The sequence below is a fragment of the Halyomorpha halys genome, unplaced genomic scaffold, assembly GCF_000696795.3.
Source record: "Halyomorpha halys isolate HHAL.00 unplaced genomic scaffold, Hhal_1.1 Scaffold56.1, whole genome shotgun sequence".
NCBI lineage: Eukaryota > Metazoa > Arthropoda > Insecta > Hemiptera > Pentatomidae > Halyomorpha > Halyomorpha halys.
The window spans coordinates 1,723,681-1,743,342 of NW_027115012.1; the positions used below are offsets into that span (position 1 = coordinate 1,723,681).

The 19,662-nt window shown below is 31.9% G+C and overlaps 1 protein-coding gene across 2 annotated transcripts in view; it reads right to left on the reverse strand.

The window, feature by feature from the left end:
- Positions 1-19,662, reverse strand: part of LOC106692425 (odorant receptor 85b) — a 259,507-nt gene that overhangs the window by 98,001 nt on the left and 141,844 nt on the right. The window contains exon 1 of one of the 2 annotated variants that reach the window (XM_067052113.1): positions 9,592-9,695. The exons of the other annotated variant lie outside the window; for it this stretch is intronic. The gene's annotated coding sequence lies outside the window, so the exon portion shown is untranslated. Of the gene's footprint in view, positions 1-9,591; positions 9,696-19,662 lie in introns of those variants that run through there. 2 annotated transcript variants of the gene reach the window in all.

Sequence of the window (19,662 nt, forward strand, 5' to 3'; positions counted from 1 at the left end):
GTATAAATAAAAAAAATGGTTTTGTATGGATGTATCTAAAACGTGATAAAAAAAAAAAAAGATTTAAACAACGAAATTTGTTATTTATTTTTATATTAAAAGTTATTATATTTATACTATTAATAAAAATTAGTTTTATAGAGTCAAATGATTTAAAAAATAGATATGTGTTTCTAATTCCAAGGTAATATATGATGAACACTTCCATAGGAATTAGATTACCCAATTTCGAAAATGTGTAAACATTTTCAGTTTCGAATTTCACGGTAATTATGATAACTTACCTAAATATCGGAAAGTTAAAAATGTCCTTTACATATGTGCACTTTTATTTGCAAAAAAAAAAAATGCAATTATCTGTTGAGTTTTCTCAAAAAACGTACTTTTTTCCACTTCAGGTCGGATTACTGGAGTATTCGGAATACCGATATTACACTGTATTTGAATTTTGGACAGAAAATTTCTGTAATAGGGCTCTTGGGAAAATATAGATATTTAAAAAATAAATGTATCCTGTAATTGTTTTTCCGATATATTGAAATATAAATATCGATAGTAGATATTTTAATCAATATTTTATTACTGATTTCGGGATGTTACTATTATTCCTTGATATTATCATTTATCAAGTTAAAAAAAAAAATAGTAGAAAGTCTATGATTACAGTTAAGTATCATATAGATTATCAAATCAATAAATCTTATACTAGTTTACAATCTTATAGTCATATGACTCCAATATCGATATTTTGAGTAAGATAAAGTATTGGTGTTTTTTCGATATATCAAACTACTGTTTCAATATATTTGAAAACTATCGGTGCAATATATAGATATTTTTATGAATATTTACATGGCTATTCTGTAAGGCCATTTTGAAGTTCTAGAGATATGGAAGTTTTTCATGCAATCTTGGAAGAATACTCAAATACAGTTTCTGCACTATTTTTTTTCTGTGGTTTTTTATAACCTCGATGCTGGTCGATCCCTTTCTCAAATTATTCACGAAAGTAACCAAAGACTTCGGTAAACGAACTTGAGCATTGAATCTCTAATGAATCAATATTTCAGATTGAGATCAGTAGCTCTAATTTTGCTGAAGAATTTTACCAGCATTAGCCAATCATTCCGTCAACAGTATCGTTCGATTTATTTCATTCATTGTGTTTGAAGTATACCTTCGGTAGCCCAGCTTTTCCCAAGCACATTCTTATCATACTTTCAAATAGGACTACATTAATCAAGTTGGGTCTTTGAATGAGGATTTATAACGCCTGATTCAAGGAGCGATTCCATCAATCTTCCAACACCTCAAGTCTCAATTCTCCAGGGGAGTTCTTTGGGACCCTGCAGATGTGTCTTGACAATAGAGCTTGAGACTATTAATGTCGTGAATTGAAATTATAATTTATATACTTAACTGGTTCTTTATTTATTTACAAACACGATATCTAAAAGCGATCACGAATAGGTAACCAACGGTCAACACAAAATCATTTATTAAATAAAGTGGAAGTTCTATATCTATAAATACCCACAGACTGAAAAGGCAAGAAACTACACGTTGATTTCGACTATTACAGCACTTGCTAGACAAACGGTCCAAACTTCCAATTCATTACAAAAGACTGATTTACATGACAATTATAAGGTCTATCTGGACATACGGCGTTGAGCTTTGTGGCTCCACTAAACCTTCGAATTCCTCTCGTATCCAATCCTTACAATTCAAAATCCTTCGTCAAATCCTAAATGCTCCCTACTTCATCACCAATAAAATCACCCACAAAGACCTTAATGTTGCATTTGTAACCGATCTAGCCCGAACCAGATATTAATCCTTCCATTACAAACTCCCTAACCACTCAAACCCATTAGTTTCTAATCTTGCTTCCTCTTTTATTCCGGACAATTCTCCGAGGCGTCTGAAAAGAAGATAGCCTCGAGGCCTTATATTGTAAAAATGTTTTTAGAGTTTCTCTACATGCTTGTACCATACCATTTTGATTTCCTCAAATTTACTTGATGTATTTTATGTACATTTGTAAATATCAATAAATAAATTTTAAAAAAAATAATGAATACCCACGAGAAAGATGTTTTCATCCCCTATATAGATGTGTTAATATAATTATTTTTTAAAAATATTTTAAATAAAATATACAACTGTATATTATATAATACATTCAGTAAATTTGATCTTAGTTAAAATGGAGTAATTTTTAGCAACGTAAATTTGAAAGCTTGTGGACAATTGACAAGCTTATGTCAAATTTCGACAATCATCCTGAGAGTATAGTTCATCTAAGATGAGTTTGCCTGTGAGTAAGTGGGGGGGGGAGGGTGATGCGTAGTGGCAACTGTTATCCCGCCGACATTTTTTAATAAAAAAGTTTTGTTTTAGACTTTGTTCCCGGTAGGAGGGGTTTGTAATGGTGAAGAGGGGAGGAAGAGTTAAAGAGGGAGGGGTGCGAGTTTCCTCCTCTCCAGGCAAACTCATTTTAGACGTACTATACCTGTAACTATTACATTGCCAAATTAATTTTAAAAAATTTTCTTTAAATACTTTCTATTTATTGATAGATATTACAATCTGCCACATAGTTGTGGGCAATAGGTAATAGTGATGAATGATCTCATTAACTATCATTAACATCTCACTAAAATAAAATAAAATAAGAATACAAATAAATAAATGAATGAAAAAAAAATCTCTCTTAATAAAAAATAAAAATAGCACCATGGTCTCGGAGAAAAGCCGTGTACCAATTTTTTTTTAATGATGGGATTACATACATCTTGAAACGTAAAAATTGAAATTTTGAGAGAGAGCAAATATAAATTGTGTCCGTTATAGAGGAGTAAAAAGTCCGAATAAGGAATTAATAGACGTTCACGTTCGGAGTGGAGCAATTCCACAATAGAGCTGTTAAACTGTATTTAATTTATACCTTGTTCTCTGGGATCTTAATAAGATTGTCCACTAAGAGGGTATTTCGTTATAGAGGGATGTCCGCTAAGAAGTTTCACTGGTTTCACCAGATAAATTGTGTTTTTGTGACACTAGACTGATATTTTTGGTTTTATGCGAAATTATTTAACTTTTTATTATAATGAATATAATTCTTTTTTCTACGTCATGAATTTCTTTTATAAATTATATCGACTTCGTATAAAGCTTGATCCGAGATCTTAATAGGTTGAGTTCAGGGCCACTGTCTGGCCCCTCAAGGGTGTTATATATTTTCAACGTATTTTGAGCCCAGTGTTTAACCGGGCTCTTGAAAAGAGGGAGCTTTTAAAAGCTTAAAAAGGGATTCCCTGATAAAAAGATTTGGCGTGTCACATCCACAACAAGGCTAAGTGTTGCACTGGTGTCTTCAGTTGTCCGGTTCGATCATCACAGTTCATAGCGCGAGTCGTCTTATGGTTCTCTACTAAAGATCTTAAACCGACTTCCAAGTATTTCGAAAAATATCTTGAATGCACCTTAGGGTGACTTTTAAAGACCAGAATAGCTCAGTAATAAGCTAAGTTCTTACATTCTGGGCCCAGGTTCGAGTCCGGCTGTAGCAGATCATGTGTACCTGACGGTTGAGCCTGATTTTTATTACATCACTATCAATCCAATCTATCATCAAACCACATTACTCAATCATTAGATCAAATCGCCTCTTTGCGCATCAGTTAGTCCAGAAACATTGCTTCCTTATCAAGAACTTAGGCCAAGACCCATTATGGGCTTAAGTGGTAAAGATATACCATTGAGGGTAGAATACCCTTTAAAAAATCGGCGGTATTGTGCATATTCGTGGTCTTTACCTATTTTTGTGATTTTCCTAAAAAATAAATAAAATAAAATAAAGATCATAGAAAGCGAAAATTATGAACAATTAATTTCAATTTTGTTATTGCTATGAAATTCCTATTTTAGAGTTTCTTGAGGAGGAAGTAACGAAAAGAAATTTAGACCTAAAAATAGTGGGACAGTTTAACGAAAATAACGAAGTCGTAATGCAGTCGGAAATGTTCGGGTGATCTCGGTTCTTCACGCCCGAATTGAATTCATCTGTTTTTCCTTATGTCTCCTTTAGTTATTCCTGAAATTCTTTTATATTTTGTATTTATCCATTGTTCGTTATTGCTAACAAGAAGAACTGGTTATTTTATTCAAGTAAACAAAATAAAAGGTAATTTAGAGGAAGATTTTTTAAACATTCGCCATGAATGCCCTGCCAAAATTTTTCAATGAGGATACGACCTATCTAATTTTAAATACTATTTATACCACTGATAATGCGAGTTTATTCAAATTGGTTGAGGCGTTGTTTAAGAAAATACAAAAAGTATGAAACATTGATTCTATAAAGGGGCACTTTCAGTCAGTTTTAGCGAAAAAGTAGCTGTATGATCCTTTGTATATAAATTAAAATCAAATATGTACCACTACTACAACCTATGAAGGAGTCGGGGGTGCAAGTACTTTGTAAGGAAGTACTGTTACTATACCAACGGTTGTGCAAGGAAGTGATTTGGTCAGAATCACACTCAACCGCCAGATTTTTACTTAATCAAGGGTACCCACTTTATGAGACTGGGTGAACCCCAGAGGACTACCGAACCCACAGGGCTGACTCAACGCCTACTGGTAACAGATAATGATTATCTACCATAGCCGGGTTCGAAACCGGGTCCTTGGAGTTAATAGAACTCCCACTATATATACGTATAATCATCATGTGAATGTAATTTCAATTTCTTTTTTTTCAAACCTCTTTATTTTTTATATGGTTACAGAATACATAATAATATAATGCAATACATTATACATATACAATTTACATTATATCTTCGTTTGCCATATGGCATTATGAGATGAGCAAACATGGTCCGCTGAAGGCGGTTATACATTGTTGGCATGATAGCTGGGGGGCTTACAGGAAATGGGGAGGGGCCATTCCGGTTTCAATTTCTTATGTCTTTTTGTTTTTTTACTAGTCTGTTCAACGACAAATTTTGCGAGACTATGTTTTTGGACTCAGGGGACCTCAAAACATGTATTTCCGTCGATATTTCGAATTCGAAATTTTTCGGGATCGTAACAATTTCTCTTACTACATATTTCACGTATAAGTAAGTGAAAGTAAAAAAAAAACAGAAATTTTTGAGACCGTCCTGATTGGGGAATCTTAAGTATGCCAATCCAACAGGAAATAAAATAGAATATCTAATTTCATAATAAACACAGTATGAAGATTCATAGCGGTTATATTTCGCGATAGATTCACGGGATAAATCTGAAACTTATAGCTCTAATTTTTTTAAATGGACGCCACATGTTTTCAAAGTTTACTGCTAATGACTCCTGAAGTATTATGAGTAGCTGAAATATCATTATAAACTAATTAACATAAAAACTTCAATTTAACCCTAATGGGTTCTTTATAAATGCCACAATATACATTCGCAAATATTAGTCTTTCAATATTTACGTTCCACGGTCATTGCCAAAAATGAACTGGCTTCACTATTCTTCCAAAACAGATTCTGGAACGTAATGGACCAGGGAGGATGCGAGTGTGCCATTAAGACAGGAACCTAAAATATTGCGTAATCGGAAGGTAAAGTTGAATGAAAAAAAGTTGAAAACGCAAGAGCCATATTTCACAGGAAAATATTAATGACATGATTGATAATGAAATAATAAGCAACATTAGGACTTAATTTATTGTTACTATTACTATAGATATTGCATCGACTGTACTTTATAGGAAGCCGGAGTCTGTTCTCGAATACTAGGTCAGGGTCAAGCTGATAAGGAAGGGTAACTGATAAGGTTATGACTAACATTTCATTCAATCCTTTACTAAATTAGTTCCATAAGTATCAGTTTTCGATTGAAGTATTTTCAATTCATTTTGATGTCGTTAAACTGTAACAACAAAATATTTATAAGCAATGATCATGATCCGTGTTTTTTTGCAGAAATAAAACCTGTGTAATTGACCGTTGTAAGGAATTTATGTTATGATAATATTAGTTTCGTTTATTACTGTAAAACTCCAATTTATTTAGTATAAGAAACAATTGAATAAAGTATATAAATAAATTAATAATTGACCGTATTAATTTAAATTATGAAGAAAATGGTCAGGAATGCGGTCAAAAGAAAACAAAAATAGTTAACAACTATTTATTTGCCGACGTTTTGCCCTACTTTGTAGAGCTTCATCATCGCTAAAATGCGGGCTTGTGACCACATCCCTGACCATCTTCTTCATAATATAAATAAATTTAACGTATGCCTGTTCGATGTGGAGCTTCACTAACTGCCTTAGAATTGTTAACAAATATTCATATTTCATAAGATTAACCAAGATCCATTAACAATTAAATATAGATATCGTACATGAATACTTGTACTAATTAACTCATAATTTCTTTCTATATTGCCCTTACTTTTCAAACCCATTAATGACCGACATAGAAAATTATACAAAATTACAATCCGTAGATATAGACGTAAAATCATAAATAACGATCTGTATTTTATTTTATATCAAACCAAATTTTTTGCAATCAAACCAAAAAATGGAACCTAACAGGTGAGAACATTTTAGGCCTATATACTTAAAAAAGAAATTTAAATTAAAACTTTACAAACAATAGATATGTACGTATAAACGATGTTTGAGTGTATTTGTATATAAATAATAAAAATCCACATTTAAGAAATAATTTTTAAATTTCAAATTCAATCTATATAGACTACTTTTTCAATAGCACAATAACAATAACACATTTTCATGGTTAGAAAAGGAATTTTAATCTAAAAATTATATGTCTTGCATATACATAAACTACTTTTTTTTTTTAGTCCGCTTTAACCAAGGGAGTTAAGTCATCACCTTAGCAATCTCACAACTGCAGCGGCGCCAGTCCGATTCAGTCTGGGGGAGGTGTTGAGTTTTATCTTGCAGCGGCACACGGAACCAAACTTAACCTCCCCCCATTCTTGTTAGAATAAGTAGGTTACTTGTAGATAATATCCTCATGTATCAGGATTGTATCACCAAATGGGGTGTAATAAGGAAAAATAAATAAATAGTGCTGACATTAATAAATGTATCTTGGAATACCAATATGAAACGAAATTCATCTACAAAAAAATTTTCATCTATTGCTGTTTTTAATTAAAATCAATTTTGTTTTTAAATCCATACATTAATTTTTTTTGCTTTGGTTATTTATCGGGTGTTTGATCATCTATTATGCATTATTCCCAAGCGTTCGCACATTAATTTCTTATTACACAGCCTTTTATACCCATTGCGTATAAAGATACACAGTAATACAAAGATACATCCTGAACTAATATAATACAATAAATATTATACAAGTAATATAATCTATATTTGCTAATTATCAGATTTCACATTGAAGTAAAAAGGAATCTGAAATCAGCTCATTCTATATCATTTATATCTATTCTATATCATTTAAAGAAAGATAATGATTACTTTTTTGTTCAGGTTTTAGTGAAAAAATAGACAAATGCAAAGATAAAAAAAAATGTGAAAAAGGTTCAATAGAAATATTGGTGGCCAACTTATTTTGAAAAAAGTTTGCATTTTTCCCCTCAATTGCGTGTCAACCTCGGAAGATGTTTAACCGCGTAGGAAATGTTCCGATAAAAAATCTTTAATTGATCCAGTACTTAAGCCGTTATTAAGTTCCTGGAAAGTGAAATACTTCTACAGCTGAAAAAAAAAAAAAATTTCTAAAAGGAAATACTAACGAGATGCTTCTGATCCCTTCATCAATTCAACATTTTTATTAAATGAATAAACAAATAAAGTTGAAAAAATAATTAATAAAACATTTCACGGTTTATTTTGAATTAATTAATTATTCAAGAAATATTTTTTTATATTTTTATTGAAATTTACAACTGTACATAATAATACATCCAGTAAATTTGATGTAAGATCATAATGGCATGATACATAAAACTTTAATAACGTTTTTACATGAGAAGGCATTGTGGCCATATTCTTTTCAGGCACCTCGGAGGATCGTCAGGAATGAAAAAAAAACATGGTAAGGAATTAGAGCGTTTTGATGGTTAGGGAGCTTATAATGGAAGGAATGATACCTGGTTCGGGCTAGATCATATGGAAAATTAAGGTCTTTATGTATGAATTTATTTGTGACAACGACTTTTTTTTCAAAAATTTTCAATTTAATTATTTAACAAGGACGTTTATTATTTTATAAAACGTTTTTAAGAACTTGCGTTAAAGGAGTTTTATAAATCCTCTGTTAACATAAATCCCCGCCAAATATTACAAATATATATATTTTATTAAAGTTTTATGCTGAGAGCTTGAGGATAAACTTGCAAAGAAAGCAGTATTGTTAAAAAATTCTTATAAACCTAATTAGGTCTGCACACAGGCAAAGATATACATACACATGCACACACAGACGAGCAGGTATATAAATGTTTTAATAGTTTTTCTCACTAATATGCTGTATCGAGAAATTTTATAGTGAAGAACTTGCATATAAAAGTTCTGATCAAGAATTTATTGGAAGAGAAAATAAAACAGAAGTTATTCAAAGGACTTTTACTATATAATTCTGATGTAACAGTGCTCATAAGAACATTATAATAAATATTTTTGCATAAACTGTTTTTAAAAAATTTAAAAGAAAAAGCATAAGTTAGAAGAGCAAGATTATCAAAATAAAAGTGAACAGTTATGAAGGAACCCTGTTTTAAATATGTATCCTCAAAACAAACATCATAACACTTTCTATCAAGTTTAGTGGATAAGGTTTCAGTGGACCAACAAAACAGATAAATTAAGAGTGCAGTACCTATCGAAGATTCCATAGATCCATCCAAAGCTGCAGACGACTCCAAATAATACTGAACAGGCTAAGAAATCTAGACCAACATGTAGACAATGTAACGTACTACTAACAGTCAAGCATATACTGTCATACTGTAGGCATTTGATAGACAGTGGATTGTCATACCATTTGACTTTATTAAACGATAACTGCCCTCATATTCCGGAAATATTGGATTACCTTAACAAAACAGAAATAATTTATTTGACAGCAATTAATATCACCGTTATTGAGTAAAAATATATAATTACTATAAAATATAATAAATATAAAACTTTTCTAAATTTTATTTTATTTTTGTATGTGTTCTTAATGCTGACCATTGCTATGAAATCAGCTAATATGTTTTAGTATGGATATGATGATACTAAGAATGTTTCCGAGAGGTCAATCAATATGCATAGTCAAACATCACATTCGATGTGGATTGCCTTATTAATAAAAAAAAAAAAAACTGTAATTCGCAAGTCCTTTGTTTAGGAACACTTAAAAGCAATTTTAAGAGTTAATGAGAAAGGTTGATGACACACTGACTTGAATATACTAACAAAAGAGGTCTCTCCAATTTCGGCACGAAAGGAATCAACGCCTTCTGCCAAGCCCTCACATGTTTGGCAAGGAACGGCCAAGGGCGTCCGTTATTGTAGAGCCGCCCCTGACCCAGAAGACATACCTGGAGGAGCAATTAGCTCCCTAGGGACCGGCCTACGAAGATGTTACATCAGCCGCTTGCCCGCCATCGGCAGTCCTTGCATCAGACTGCACACCTGCTGACGCTGCTTCCGTCTCTGCAGCTGGCTATCGACTGCCTACGATAATCATAGACCGTGCAACTAAAATGGTCACTGGGTCGTTGCCCACTACTGTATCCATTAACACTACTTGTCTCGTCTTGTATAAATAGTTATATGACTTTAACCTCGTATAACTATAATAAACTACATTTAAATAGGAACTACTCCACTAGTCTAGCACCTCTGAAGTCCAAAAAGCTGCGTTAAATACAATCTGTATTTTCAATCATACAGCTTCATAATAATTTAATGATGATGCCTGGCTCAATAATCATTGACCAATATTTGCTTTTAATGCTCCCTTCTACATTTGGCGATCATCACACATGCTAGACTACACGCCCAATACCGATTATTGACCATATTGGACCCGACTGGATAGTTCTAGGTCAGAAAAAATATTTTCAGTAATCGTACACTTGTAATCTACATTGTACTGTCATTATTAAAGGGTTAAGTGGATGAAGGAGCAATGTACATTTTTACTTTTATCCTTTAGCTTAATATATTTATTACTTTTAACTTTTAGTTTAATATATTTATTTATTATATTTTAATTTTTACTTGTATGTGTTAGAATGTTTTTTTTCATATTAATATGTTGTCAATGGGGGTTTAACCTTTATATATATTTGAAATGGTTATTTATTCTTTTATACTTTAACTTAAATTTATTTGTATGTGTGATGGAAAAAAAGAGAAAATTTTGTAGAATTGTAATAATGGAAAAATTAAACATATTTAAAAAACGCAGATGAAGATGCACATATGTCTGCTAACACTCAAAATAAAGGAAATTTAACTTACTATAAAGTAGTTTAAGACACTTGTCTTCGTAGGGGTAGTAGTTTTTATAATATTCACATATGAATATAAATTTAGCAAATGAAAATTAGTCCGAACAACTATAAATCAATTTATTTAAAAAAAATTCATGTAAACTGTTACTCCTACGAAGATAAACATTATAAGCTCATTAAACTAGCTTTAATTTGAGTGCTAATACAAGACATCTGTACGTCAAATGGCTTTTGAGATATAAATTTTAAAAAATAAATTCACTAACTACTAATCTTTCAGTACGTCCCATACAACATTTTTATGAAATGTTGCTTTTTAAAAAGCTATGTCTCGAAAACTATTTAACGTAAATAACTCTATTAGGACTCATATTTTAGCAAATTTGTTCCTCTTTAAATGACGTTCTCTTAGGTTTCCTTGTGTTGTTCCTACTTTTTAAAATATAGAGCTCCGAATTAAAAATTATTTTTTTTTATCGCTTTGAAACAGCTGCCATTTTTAATTCCCCCTACTTATACTTGGCAAACTCATCAATTTTGACTATTAATTATACATAGTTTTCATTAAAATAATAAAAAATTGGAGTGAGATAACTGCCTTTTTTCTCCTCTTGGGCTCTTGTACTATGAGATACCTAGATGCAGAAGGGGCTGTGTACACTTCAAAATATAACAAAAAAAAAAAAAATTAAACCTTGCTTTATTAAAAATTACTATTTGTAACATAATCTGAAGGGATTGAATTGAAGAATTCAAACCATATATTTTACCATGACTTCAATAGACAGTGTAATATCGTTTAGGGAAAATATTAAGAACAATGATTACTCTCTCTTCCTTTCCATTAACCTTTCATCAGGTGCTATGAATTTTATAACATCGCTGGTCACTATGACTGCTACAATTTTTGTTTTCTTTTACATCATCAATAAAGCTAATTGATGATTAGAGAGAGAGAGAGAGAGAGAGAGAAATACTTTATTTATCTATACTGCCGAAATACATTAGGTTGCTATCTCACACAGCATACTTATCAATCCGTAATCGGACATATATAAATTACACATACATGGTATAATCAGAAAAAAAAGAGATACAATAATAAGATATAATTAACAATTTTTCCCCCCTATAGTTTCCTTTTACAATCCATTTCGGTCTGTACAACAAATATAGAAGTATAAATTTGATAAATATTATAATATGGATAATAGATATCGTAATAATGATATTTTATTAATGATATCGGGATGTCGATATTGCTCTGCATATTTTGCCACATTAAAATAATTTAGTAGGAAGTCCATGAATGCAGTTAAGTATCATATAGATTATCAAATAAGTGAATCTAAGTAGTTTACAATCTGATAACCATAAGATAATCATAAGACCCTAATATCGTATTATTCCTATATTGTATCCCAATTCATCAACTTCAGAACCTCTTCCATCATTTACATCTTTTAGGACGATCTCTATCCTGTTTATCACTCCAATCCTTTTCAAAGGTGGAAACGCCAGTGTACCCCAGTCACACAAAGTGTGTGTGGTTCTAACGCCCTCAAACTCAATTGGCTTTCGTTACAATTGACTAAGCTGAGTGAGAGACACAGGCTTCGAGTTCCGTGTGGTAAGTATAAATACTCTTTATATTTTGATTATTTATGATGCACGTGTTTAAGGTAATTTATTTAACCTAAATTTGTACATTTTTTTAATATTAATTATTCAAGAAATGACTGTATATATCCAATTATGGATTGGTAAGCATGTTGTGTGTTTTAGCAACCCGATGTATTTGGGCAGCATTGCCGAATAAAGTTTTACTGTCTCTATTGATTAGCTTATTAATTTCATTTACTCATTAAAAAGTTATGACAGACTGTAGGTTTTAGTTGTAAACTGTAACATATATAATTATACCATATAACCCATGACGATACATATTTTCATTAACTCTACATTAAGGGAAAACGTGTATTTTTCAGTTCATTTTAGTTTTTAACATCAGCAACAGCGGTAAGATAAAGTATTTTTAGAACAGTTTCAATATTTTAATAGCTTCCAAAATGCCTCGACTCTTAAGCAAGTTTTAAAGTGGTCAATAATTAAAAAGTCTGCCTTCCACTTTTGAACAGTTTCCTATTGTTGGTTTTTCTTCAAAGACCAAGCTTCTAATTTCTTGAAGCTTTCATAATTTCTTCATGACATTTATGAATAATAAATACATTTCAATTTAAAATGAAACGACCATGATAATGTTTATTTAATCAAAGCCTCAAAAAGATTTTGATGAATGGAACCCATGGAACATCTTTTCAAAAAATATGTGTCATTTAGAAAATTATAGGTAACTTTCTTTTAGTGTAAATCAACTTGGTTTTACCTAAATTTTCACTGTTAATAAATAAATAAATAATAAAATTAAAATTGAAAAATAATAAATAATCTCGGCTAATAGTCATTCATTAGTTTTAATTTGGTAATTTTAATTAAACTAACAAATTCCATCAACTCAGCTCCGTGTTGAATACCTCAAGCATGTCTAGGAGTATAAGAGCTGTGGCCTTCCAAACTTATAATTGCTTTATTTCCAAGTGAGGTGAAGTGTACTTTGAAAGAGGATTTATTTTATCTAACAAAAAAATTAGAGCGTAAAAATATTAGGTACACTTTATTTAATTACTTTTAAGTTAATTTACTGGGGTGTGGGGCATCTCAGCGAGTAAGGCGCTGTACCGCTAACATCCGGGCCTGGATTCGAATCCGTCTGGGGCAATTCATTCTTTTCTATTTCACTGTATCTGTGAGTCAGCTCTGTGGGTTCGGGATCCTTCCGGAGTCCACCCAGCCTCATGAAGTGGGTGACTCCGGATGTGAATTGTGTAAAACCCTTAATTGTGTAAAAATCAGTGAAAAAAAAGTTCTTACTTCCAAAATACAACCCTTCAGGGGTTATAGTGGTACAGTTTTTTTTTTTTTTTTTTAATATACTGAATTAACAAGTCAACTTCAGCAAAACCCCAGCCCTAGCATGTTTGATGATAGTTACGAATCGTATTGGAATAAGCCAATTGATATTTTAAAATGAAACCTTGCTTTCTCTCTTCTCACATTCAGTTGTTGTTGTAACCTTCAAAAAATGTAAGCCTGTGAAGCTTAAAAAGATGTACTTAAAATAAACGAAAATTATAATATAAATATCGAAACATTGTAAAAGTTTTTAAGGATATGAAAATAATACTGTCAAATTGAGATGTATTATATAGAAACAGTAAATCCAGGTCTGTATTTGTTTCCTTACTTGAAGGTATAAAATAAAACGTTTAAAATCTTTTCTTTATTTGAAACTAATATTTCGTCCTTATAAAGGCATTGGGTCTAAATGGAACAGCAGAAGATATTAAACTTTTTTATTTATTTTTATTTTCAAATCCTCTTTATTGATATATAATTACAATTACAAATATATGTACCAAGAACACCAGTGAGTGACGATCCTATATAACTTTTAAAATATTTGCTTAAAACGGGAAGAGCAGACTTTATGATATTTTAACCCTGATTTATAGTTAAATATTTAACCCTGCTTCGGGCGCGGCTGATCTGACAGGCACAGGATTCGGTTTTTTTGCTGTCTCTTCCAAAAAGGCGCCGAGTGTGACCCCTACCTCCCAGTAGTTTCCTAACTTTGTGGGGTGGTTCCAACCCGCCCAGTCAGTTCATCTCCTGCCGTAAAGAAAGTGCGTCACACGTGTTTAGATCTGACAGACTCACCGCGCCCGATCACGTTACAAATCTGAGGTCAATATTTTTCACTTTAGAAAGTAAATTCAAGCACTTTACTGTTTTTCGATACTTGTGTTCGAGTCATTTTCGTCAGGTACCATTACCGTTTATGAATTGGGGTCGTGTGCCTGTCATGCTCACCGCGCCTTTCTGGTGTTTCGTTCAGGTTCATCGCCCCTCTTTCCAAAATTATTTCATGAATTCTTCAATCGTTATTTCAGTATTTCTTTGATAGGGATAGTATTGGAAACCTACGTCACATGCAAGAATTATTGTGTATTCTTGATTTCTTCTGTGCTCGGATCAAAAGCTATTGTTAAATGTACTGGAGAAAAACAAAACCTGAGGTCATAACGTATTATAATGCTCACAAAATTGGAGGTGACACTACTAACCAAATGTGAGGCACAACGTGCAGCGAAATACACATAGATCGCCAATGACTGTTTTCTATACTATGTTGAACTTGGGAGGGATCAATTCCTGGGTTTTTCACATCGGAAATCAATTGGAATGAATTCAAAGAAGTGTTTTCCCCAAAAAAATGTCACATGATCTGTGTATCGGTCAACTTCAGCGAAGAAGCCGGCTGAAATCCGGTCTTTACATCTCCTTGAAAATTCGTCTCAAGATCCCTCCCGGCTGATGATCGTCCAAAATCAACCCCTCCCCACCTCAAAAAGCGGTCCAGATGTTGTGATTGTATGGTGGAAACAGTAATATATCGGCTCACGAACTACTCCTGTATGAATTGCAACCAAGGAATCCGCCCCTCATGTGAAACCACTCTATGCAACATGCTTTTCAGCCTGTTCTTGCGATCGTTCACCAGCTTTGATGGACCTTGATGGAACTTCATGTCTTACGCCTTTTTGAATTGTGTTTCGAGGGTAAAAGGTCCTGTTTTGATTTATATTCATGACCATGGTATGCGATTTCCACATTTTGAGTTTTTTAGGTTTTTTTACCTAAATAAATAATAAGAAATGTTTTAAATTTATTTTATATTTTTCCCTAATTGTCTACATCCTCAAGATGATGGGTAATTTTTGGTTTAATTAAATAAGGCAATTTAGGGACTTTACGAATTTTTATGTATCGATTGGTGGTATCGGCATCGAACCTAGGGGTTCGTTAGGCCTTCATTATTATTAAGTAAATCAGTAGTATTTTTTTTCTTATTCTTCAGAAAGAAATTAATCGATTGGTATAAAATAGCCGTGAAAAAATTATACTTTCTGAGCTACGCGCCAATAATGTTTAATTTTGTTTATAACTTTTTTTGCCGAATAAATCAGCGATGTAAGTAGTTTTAAACCTTATCATGACAACAGGTAACAATTTGAAAACAAAAACAGACAAATATTCAAACTATTAAGATAGATATGATATGAGATTTCTTGTTTAAAGAAAATGGAAACTGACAGAAGTCACATAGCATAGTCAGTATTATGTGCTCAGTAATACTTGAATAAATTTAGAAATGCACTAGGAATGTCTGAGAAGAAATGAAATAGATTGAAATGTCATCCTTACTTGACGTAAACATCTGTTTGAGCTTACTTTGTTTTTTTAATACGCAATAGAGTAATTGAATTCTAAATATAAATAATAGTGGAATAAAACATTCATCATTTTAACCTTAAACCTTACTTCTTCTTTTATAAGCTCTTTTAACAACGTAGTTATGATTAATTAACAGAATTAAGTACGGTGTATACGCATATGAACAAACAGTGATAAGAAACCAGAAGCTAAGCACCAATGTTATGTGGTGTAATAAAAACTGTGAAGACCATAATTTAAAATCCAACTCAGACTATATAGCTCGGGGTCACCGTGAAAGTGGTTGTTATCATTGTTAAATCATGTTGGGGGTGGGAGAGAGTTATGAATGAATGAAGATAACTCAGAGGGAACCGTAATCATCAAGCATACCTGGAGAGAGCTTGAAATAAGCAATGCAGAAAAACAATATGGTGGAAGATTTTTAAGTACTTTACAATTTATTCTATGATTATTATCTATAACGGAAAGGTTCATTTGAAGTTGGAGGAAGCAATGATAATAATTGACAAGCAAATATCTATAAAATAATAACAAGATCTTTTGGGAAATGAATGTTTTTCCCAAGTAATAAGCATTCAACACCCCTCCTATATCCTAGAAAATCTGCAATTCAAATTCTCAGTGCAATCCCGTACTACCAGGTCCTGTTTATCAGACACCTACCCTCCACGTCACCGAATTGCTGCTCTTGTTTGATAAATAATTTTTTATCCGTGCTCTGATATCTCTGGAACTCCATTCCCTCTAACATACGTCATGTACCAACCCTTCCCTCGTTTAAAACCCTTCTATTTAACTACCTTTTTGTTTAGTTTTTTGTGTGTTTAGTCAGTTAGTTTTTTAATTAGTCTATTTTTTTCTCTGTATGGTGTGTGCCACACTATTTTATGGTCAATAAACGTTATTATAAAATTAAAACTACCTTTGTAATTGTTCTAAAGGGATCTAGTCCCAGAATAATAAACTATTTTTCATTTTATAACAATAAAAAAATAAATAAAACAAACTGGGTAATACAAATCTATTAAGGTAATTCTTCTTTACATTATATTAAACTTAAAATAATGAGAATTATTTTTAATAACCAAAGCGTAATACAGTTAATTGGCTTCGTAAACTATTTTCATGCCACTTAAAAAATCAAACTTATTACACACGGTTCAATTTAGCTTCACTATCAATGTTCAATATATTTTCGATTTTTTGTAGGTCGCAAGATACGGATATGGGTGGCTTTAATATATATTGTCTATTTTCTTTAAAGGTTGGACAATGTAGGAGGATATGATACAAACCATTATTGAAATAACTTTTGCAGAATAGACAGAGTTCGTTTGCCCTGAATGTGATTGTTTTCTTTTACAAAATTCGAAGTACTTAAACATAAAAGTCGCAAATATATTACAAAGGAACTCATACTTATACGAATATATTACTTTTAGGAACATTAGAAATTTTTAATTTTTTTTTTAATGATAAAACAGATTTAGATTTTATACCTAAACCAGTCAATAAATTAAATGAAAAGTTATTTTTCGCAAATTTAAGTAAGTGGAGTTTTCATTTGCATTTTTAAATTGTACTTTTAATTATGTAAGTGAAAATGTACCACAGTGAAGTAAGTCATCGATATTTATGTCTTCCTCAGAGGATTCGCCTGGTATTTGATGTCACATTAATTTTTTCGATAAAATCGACAGGCCGAAAGTGCATATTTATTGAATTGTTTTGTCACATTTATTTTGTATTTTTTCAAAAGCAGCTCCAACGATTTTGATTTAACTCGGCAAAACTTAAAGTTTTTTAATAATATCAGCTCTTATACTCATTGAAATAGTTCAACCCATTCGAGAAACCAATATATTTTTTTGCTTTATAATTATGCCATTTTTGACTAAAAAACATGCTTGCATGGAAATAAGTTGCTCTCTAACATCAAATTTTATTTTTACACACTTCTAGGATATTTTTTTTCACAGTCTTGTTCTAACGGCCACTTCTTCCTTACTGACTGATGATTACAATTCAAGATCATGGCACATACGGTTTGCAGTCGGTGTTTTTGACTCGGAAATGCATTGGTCTCGAATGGGTTATAACTGGGCTTAAATGTCAATATTAAAAAAAATCCTCCTCTAAAGTTATTTAAATTTTGTTTATTTGAAATAATTAATCAATAAAAGCTATAAAAAGTTAATAAATAGAAACTATGAAATAATCTGATGATTAACTAATGGAGAAAAAGGAAGAAATAGAGAAGGCAGTTTACACACTGAAAATTGGAGATAGCTGAGCGTGCCTAATCTCTCTCGATTCCAAGCATTCGTCCAGGGGTTTATTATTATTTTTTTAAATTGTTGTATTCTTGGCAGATATAAAGTTGATATCCGTTATATACACCTTGAGAAACCCTAAAATACAAATTTTTATAGCGACATGAAAATAAAAATGTATCGTTTAGAATTTTACAATATTGCACCTTTCACGGTGGTAATGGAAACTTGTGTGATGCACGGGCGGCTACGGATTTTTTCTCGTAGAATAGATATAGTCCATATTGTTAATAATGTGATAAGTGACTTTGAACAGAAATTTTTCCAAATTCGCAATCCAAGGTATCCTTCATAACCAGCTATACATATAGCATACCTCCTATATGTACGTACTAAATACCAATTAAAACTTTACAGGAGGGTACGAAAAAAAAAAAATGAACAGAAATTTTTCACGCCGTTTTTAATTTCAGGCGCTTTTTAAATATTGATCGATTAACCATTAATCTTAAAGCCTCCTCTACCCGTTTTAAGCTAATATTTCTAAAGTGATTGTATTTTATAATTATTATTTTTTTTTCTGACCTCCTAGAAAAAATTAGAACAACAAATTAAATATATACAAGAGAATGAAATGTATATACACAGGCAAATAAATATCTTGGATTGCCAGTGTGGCATTATAAGATAAGCTGCCGGGTCCGCTGAAGGCGGTGTCATCGATGATGGCATGAGTCTGCCGTGAGCGTACTTTTTATAATTATTCAAAAGTATTGCCTTTTTTTTTAAAATTCCAAGGAAGCTTAAAACGGGAAGAAGAGACTTTAAGAAAGGTAAATCAAGCAATATTTAAAAAGCGCCTGAAATTGAAAACTGCATAAACCCTAAACTCCTGCCCTTCATGGTAGACTTACTTATCTGACTTTTTAAACAGGCAATTATTGCGAGTAGGTTGCTCGATGTACGACATGTCACAATCCCACAAGAGGAGATCATAACACAAAAAAAGGCAATCCTTCCCCGCCGGACCTACCCCGCTAATGCATGAAATAAAATAAAATCATACTGTTTTTCAATTTCAGGCGCTTTTTAAATATTGCTCGATTTATCTATCTTAAAGTCTCATTTTCCCGTTTTAAGCTAATAATTCAAAAGTGATATAGGACCGTCGCTCCCCGGGGGTCTTAGTGGGGCGGGACCAGCGGGGAAGAATTGCCTCTTGTGAGATTGTGACATGTTGTACCAGCCTCCTCGCATTATTGACTGTTTGAAAAGTCAGATAAGTAAGGCTACCATGGAGGGCAGGAGTGGAGGGTTTCATAAGTATGTTAGTATACATATACCATTTCTATTATGCATATGTATGTATTGTATAAATTTAATAATAAAGGATGTTACGAAAATGAACAGAAATTTAAGGGTCAAAAGAGACATTAAAAACAATGAAAAAAGCATTATTGTAACTGTTGTATGTACAGTATAAGTCGACAAATGAAAAATTAACAAATTTTCAAAAAAG